Below are 7,705 nucleotides of genomic sequence, written 5' to 3' on the forward strand. Positions count from 1 at the left end.
TACAAAAAGGGTTACGAGGGAAGAGGGGGTCCAAAACCAAACAGCAATGTGCGAAATCGAGCTGACTGGCTTTTTCGTAACGTGAGTGGAATCACTTTTGTGATTTTGCGCTCCATCTATTGACGATTTCTAATCGATTTCCACACCGTATTACACTTTAAGTAGCGACTACTCACAAATATTTTTGTATTTTTGTTGTTTTGTATTGTATATTATGTATATTGCAGTCCATACTGCTTGCCGTTTTTAATTAAATTGCATTTTTGTGAGAAGAGTTTTAAAAACTTCTCCGTGAATTCGATTATCATCTTTCTGCGCCAATAAAAAATCTTCAAATCTTCAAAGATCTTCAATCTTCAAAGCGCCAATAAAAAATCAAAAAATCAATTGGTGGCATTCACATTTTTTTTATCGTTTTACGGACCCTGCTCGCAGATAACCAGGAGGGTGAAACGCCTGTCATCCGCAGTACAATGGCACTCTACCCAACATCGTTTTTGGTACTTCTGTTTTTGGTACCCAGTTTCTGGGTAGTGTACCCGAATTCAGCGCTCATTTTGGGTGATTGGTTCATACGCAGTTAGTGCTAATTGTCGGCAATTAACTTCTCCTGGCGAAAACTTGCAATTAGTTGATGTACATCGAGCCTTTTGTGTTTGTATGGCTTCTTTATGTCGAAAAATAACTCGTCGATACTTCCGAAGTTTTGTTATCATGAATTAAACGAAATTAAAACAAAAACATCGTACGCCATATTGAATGAATGATGGGTAGGCGTATTAGCCTTCTCTTCAGTCCCCTGCAGATAACCAAACAACTTATCTGATTTCGTAAACAAAGATTCGAACGTCGATTTGACGCAAACCACGCAAAACAACATCGGCAGTTCGTTTTAAAAATTTTGTATTTTTGCGCTCCATCTGTTGACGATTCACGTTTACGGTTCCACACGAAACCTTACTTACACGCTTGAAATAAGCTGAAACAATTCGACTCACTTTCAACAACCAAAAGTTGTTTTCAGGGGTGGCAGTAAAAAATCCGGAAAAGAACAGTTAACATTTTTATTTTGCAGTCAATATTATTTTGCAGTCGGAAAACCAGAGCATCAGTGAAAACCACATTTGGGAAAAGGTTGATGCCACACAGAATTTTACTTAGATTGACTTAGATTTTGCCAGCGGTGCCGAAAATAGCGCTGCAAAAAATTTAGCGTGTGACGGGAGCGGAAAGCTACTCTAGCAGGCACCTTAGTTACTTGCGCTCCATCTGTTGACGATATGAAATTATTTCCACAAATTCTGGCTACTTGCGCTCCATCTGTTAACGATATAAAATAATTTCCACAGTTCCACACGGAAAAAATCTTGAAAATCGAATGCAAGAATTACCGAAAAGTTGGATTTTTCTCACAAATAAATTAAATCTAATTTCGGAAGTAGTGCGAAGCGTTTAGCGTGCGGATTGTGAGAAAAATCCTATTTCGCTAATCGCCCATTGTTGGTTGAAAAGTTGGCATCACAAAAATGTCGAAATTGCTTTGGCGTTCCGTTATCAAAATTATCGCAAATTAATGCGATTTTGACCTGAACGGCAAGTAATTTTCTGCGTTCGAGGCTCGGAAAGTTTTTTTTTCCCACGCTCGGGTTCTTTCTTTTTTCGTAACGCGCGGTCTCCCCCTAGAATAGGGGAAATAGTTTGCGAAAGACTTCATAGCGGCTCGCGCCAGGACATGGCTTCGACGCAACTTTGATCGAACATGAATAATGAATATCAACAATTCTCACGCGTTCGATTTCTCTTCGTCGATGTTTTCTTTTTATTATTGTATCGAACTGCGCTAGTTCGATGTAGATGTGGCCTCGTGTAGATGTAGAATGCAGAATCAATTATCACGGTTGTAGCTTTTGAAACAATTTTGATTTGAAACAATTAACCGACCCTGTGACAAGCGCGGTGTCATCATCATCAATAGACATAGACCGCTGTCATCATTGAAAAGTAGTATGAAAAACAAGCAATGGGTAATGTTTTCAACATAACCGCGAGTAGACGTAGGACTTGTATAAACGTAACGTATTTGGATCTATGGAGTTTGATTATAGGTATTGATATTGGAAACGACAACTTCCATGCCGTGTAGAATTATTAGGAATTTATTTATTCAAAACTTCTGGAAATAAAACTAATAATTGAATACATAATTAAAATTGCTTTGTTTCTAACTATTAGGCCTAACTAACTCAAGCAAATGTAGGGCATTTATAGATTTCTTATTGATGATAGTATTTGAAGTTTAAAAATTCTATTTATAAAATTTTCAGACTTGGGCAAAATGTACGTGTTGTTTAGTACCAAGCACAACTTAACATATGGTCAGTCATATGACATGGCTCGTATCCATCCCGGGATCATGTTGATTATGAAACCAATTACCTGGATGAGCAGACCAAATCTCTCTGATTTTATTCTTCTTCATTCACCACCACTCGTATCTTCGATTATTATTTTAACACAATCCGCTACTACTACAACCGCTACACTCGCTGCCTCAGACATCATCGGCCCCTAGCCGTGAACTCCGAGCGATGCGATGGGCGATTGCATCCATCGCAACCGACACCACTGCATCCGACCATCATCAAGCACAGTATGACAAAAACTCAAAGGTGCAGCCCAATCGGGTTGTACGCAAAGGTGACGTTGAACTACGTAGCTGTATGTAATGCACAGGTTTTCGACTTTTCTGTTCGATGAGACCAGAGCAAGCGTGTTTCAAGCTGTTTATCCTGCTCTCCTGAGGTTGAGTGAGATTTTAGACTAACATTTAAAAAGGATGATAAAAATATTTTTTTCAAATGAACGAGGATGAATAACACTCTCAAGCGATCACATATCCAAATTATCAATTAATAAAAACTCGTAAGTAAGAATCGTTCGATAATTGTATCTTGATTCGAAGCATTATTGGTGAATGCTACTTTTGAACTTTTTTCCCTACATAACACCAAAACACAATGCCAAACATTCGATTGAGCTTCATTGTTTACATTAAATTGGTATTAGATTAGATTGGTGTACATTAAAATAATAATTTTGTGTTGCAAGATTTGAAAAGTTAACGCCGATAACAACTCGCCTACTTTTCACACCTGCGAAGTTATCAAATGATAATTCCAAAAATCTGGCTAGTAGTGTACCGCTGCGCTGCCTTGGCCGCTGCTTGACAGTTTGAGAGTTTATTGATAATAATTATCATTCCTTCACGTGAGGAGTCGGACTTTGCATTTACTCCAGCAGACACCAAGAGCCGAAGAAAGATTACCAGAACGCATTTACTGCAGCAGCGAGAAAGATTCCGAGCCTCTCTACTGGCATCAATAGACGTAAGCGAGCAGCTGTCGTCAAACGACCCCATTATGTACAGAGAAAACGCGCGTGTAAGTTAGCAGAAACGAGTTAAAAGTCCTGTAAGTTGCATTAATTTGACGTCTATGCCGGCTTGAGGTTCCCAGTTAGCCTTGAGAACAAAGGCGCAGAATCCGGAGATGGCGAGATCGATTCTCGATCCGATCTAGGATGTTTCGGGTGGAAAACATTCTCACACCCTGGGCATAGTGTATCCGTTGTATTTACCACACAAGATACATACTGATGCAAGGAAAGCTTTTAATCAATAACTAAAGAAATACTAATAGATTACGTTGAAAAGCAGGCCAAGTTCCAGTTGGAATGTAGTGCTATGGAAGAAGAAGCTTGCAATGCACTTATGAGATTGACTGATTCACCGAAACCAATTCCTAAACTGTTAGCACGTTTCAATACTAAACATTATCATACGTATATATTGTAATACACTTGAGTCATTTTTTATGCGGATGATATGGGCCACGTGAATTAAAACAAAGTTAAACCCCGCGTAAATTCCAAAGTATGTCTGAATGAACCGCAGAAATCCCGAAATTCGTGTGAAAAAAAATCGCATAAAAAGCGATTCGTGTAAAAACAACCGCGTAAAAAACGACTTCAGTGTACATCGGGAATGAAGCGTTGACTCTCCCTTGATCGAATGGTCCAAGAAAATTGAAAATCCATCGAGAAATGGCTGAGATATTAACGATCAAAGTCTATCATATTTTCGTGACGTTTTTCGATTTTTTGCAATTTTAAAGTGTACCCCAATATAGAAAAGACAGACGTAGTTCTACGTCAAAAAAATGCGCCCACTCCTTTCATGCATATTCGCAGACCCACCACCGACAGTTCTACCGCTGATGGCAGCATGCTGTAGCTGTGTAGGTAAACACAGCGAACGAACGAACGAAACGAAACTGCGAAACGAACGAACGAAAAAATCTTCCGGTAGACCCGAAGGCCCGTGAGATACCGCATTCTGATGTCCGTGTTAGGAATGCACGGGATTGGTTACATATGAAATTTTTACTGGTTTTGACAAGAATTGAAATTTTCAGTAGCTTGTCGTTAAAAATCTTAAGTTTCAATTAAATAGGCAAAATGGTGGAGAATTTCCGAGTCGATTGATATATAAATCTTAAAAATCCATCGAAAAATAAAGGCGCTAGTAACGTTCAAAATCTTCCCTTCCAGCGTAACGCTCTCGATTTCCAAAAATCTAAATAACACCCAGTATAGTAAAGAAAGACGTAAGTCCTACGTCAAAAATATTTGTGCCCGGGACATCCTGGCTACGATTTGGCGATGGACAGTAGCCTGCAATTAACCAATACGCCCCTTTTATGCGCCGGCCGTAAATTTTTGGCATGGCGAAACGATAAGATTTTCATCGAAAATCGATTAGATAATCGCCGACAGGTGGCGCTCGCTAGTATTTTCGCACTCCATCTCTTGGCTATTCAGTTGGAAAAATTCGCAGAAAAATCACAAAAACAAACAAATCGAAAAAAAATCACAAATTTCACTGAAACTTTCATATTTCTGTTTGTTTGTTTTCGGGTCGATTTCTAGCGACTATCAGGGAATCAACACATCTGCGTATCCATTAATTACGTAACGCAAAACTTGGATATTTTTGTATTTGTTTGTAATTGTTTATTTTGTATGAACGATCTGAAAACTTTGTAAAACATCGTCACACTTCAAGCAACCCCCTCTGTAAGCGTTACGTAATCAAATCGGAAATAAATTACGTAATGTTTCTTACCAATTTTTTCACATTTCTTTCGCATGGTCGCACGTGCCGAAATGTTGCGCCGGCCGAAAGTTTTTGGAATTTTCGCATGTCATTTTTGCGTTATTGCGCTCATCTATTGGCGATTTACAAACGAAACGATAAGATTTTCATCGGAAATCGATGAGATAATCATCGACAGGTGGCGCTCGCTAGTATTCAGCTAGGCTATTCAGTTGAAAAAATTCGCAGAAAAATGTGCAGAAAATCGAAAAAAATCACAAATTTCACTGAAACCTTCGGTTTTTATTTAAAATTATAATTTGTTTTCATAAATTGTTTTCATATTTCTCTATACACGTTCTCTGTTTGTCATAATAACAAATATTTTTCGAATCGATTTCTAGCGACTATCAGGGAATTTCTAGCGACATCTGCGTATCTGACGTAACGCAAAAATTGGATATTTTTATTTTAACCCCACACACTTTTTGTATGAACGCCCCCCCCGTAAGCGTTACGTAATTTCCATAAATTATTATTGGATATTGCACCAATTTTTTCGCATGGTCATTTGGTGCCGAATTATTTTGACGATATTTCAGTTTCGCTGGTAACAAAACGCGCCGATCACTTTTTAAGTACCTTTAAAATCGTCGCCAATATCATTATTTTCAATCTCTGGTAGTTCAAAGCCAAATTATGAAAATATGCATGAAAAATAGTACTAAATTTCGGGAAATAATGTGATTATTGAAATCAAACAATTTTGTTCACAGTTGATCTGACAGATCTTATGGCCATTTTTGCTGGCGACGATTTCGGCGACGATTTGCTTTGCGACGATTTCAAATCGTCGCGGCTGATAAGGTGGGAAATTGATAATATTCAAAAACAAATCGTTTTGGCCGTAAATTTCTGGAATTTTCGCATGTCATTTTTGCGTTTTTGCGCTCATCTATTGGCGATTTACAGACGAAACGATAAGGTTTTCATCGAAAATCGATTAGATAATCGCCGACAGGTGGCGCTCGCTAGTATTTTCGTACTCCATCTGTTGGCTATTCAGTTGAAAAAATTCGCAGAAAAATGTGCAGAAATGTGCAAATTCGGTTTGCTGGGATTTCCTATATACATGGGACAGTTATGCGTATAACGACAGTATATCAAACCTAGGTTCCCAGCGTTGACTATCTATACACTCAAAATAATTGTCACTTAATTTCCACTATAAAAATCAGGTAGGCTTTAAAAATCTACATTTATGACGACCTTACTTGTGTCTAATAAAACTTACTCACATGTAATATGCATACCAAAAAGAAATGTAGTGAAATTTAAATGAAAACTTAGAAAACAATATCTATATTCTTTGCTAGTGAATACTACTTATCACGAATGTATGAAAAATATATGAGTGGGGTACTCAGACCGAAATCTATGTTTTGCATCAATCGCTAATGAAAAATTGTGCAGAAACATCATGAGAGCAATTTACAAAAATAACCCTTTGAGTTTGAAATAAATATTTCATAACTCTATTTTTGGTCCCGTCCGCCTCTAGTGGACGGGAATTATTATCTCTCACACGAGTATTGTGCAAACTATTATCCAATTCACTAAAAATCTACGTACGTGTTTGTTGAAATTTCAATTCACTTAAATTTAACTACATTTTTTAGTGAATTGAGCAGTGAGTACCATCACTAACAAATCATTTAACTTCTACACTCAGAATAATCTGCACGTAATACATATGTGTACACTAATAGATTGTGATCAGCTAACATCACACTTGTGATCCATTTGTTTGGCTAATAAAAATCGTGCTTCGCTAATGAAAAGTATGTGCAGCTGCTGATGATATATATTACACTAATTAGTTTTAAGTGCGTCCAGGGATAGTGGATAGTTATGTGCGCACATATAAATCTTAAAATAAAAATTTATGGATTTTCGCCGATAAATATGTGCGGATTATCATCAGTGTACAAACGAAACTAGATGGAAAATATCCGCATATGTTTTCATGTAACTCTTAAGTGAAAATTATTTTGAGTGTATAACCACAGACAAACAGACATAACACATTGAACATTCACTCATCAAATTCATCGTCGTCCACACACCAACGACATCTGTTATTTTCACTAAGTTGGGCAAATCACGCACCAGATGGCGTTAGTGAGCAAACGTCAAACTCGAGCAAATACGATGCGCGCGCCACGAGTGATCGATTGGCCAACTAATGATTATTTAAATTGACCAGTTAATAAGCGAACGATGATAATTTCACGAGTGTTATGTCTGTTTGTCTGTGGTATAACTCACTATCATATCAGGGAATCAACGTCTGCGTATCTGATTAGGGAAGATCCATTAATTACGTAACGCAAAAATTGGACACACTTTTTGTATGAACGATCTGAAAATTTTGTATGTATCGTCACACTTCAGGCAACCCCCTCCCACGTTATTTACACGTAACCCCCAGCGTAATTTCCAAGAATTACGTAATCCATATGTTCCCTTATTGAAAATGTTTCTTACGCATCC

Source organism: Armigeres subalbatus, chromosome 1 (assembly GCF_024139115.2).
Source record: "Armigeres subalbatus isolate Guangzhou_Male chromosome 1, GZ_Asu_2, whole genome shotgun sequence".
NCBI classification, from domain to species: Eukaryota; Metazoa; Arthropoda; class Insecta; order Diptera; family Culicidae; genus Armigeres; species Armigeres subalbatus.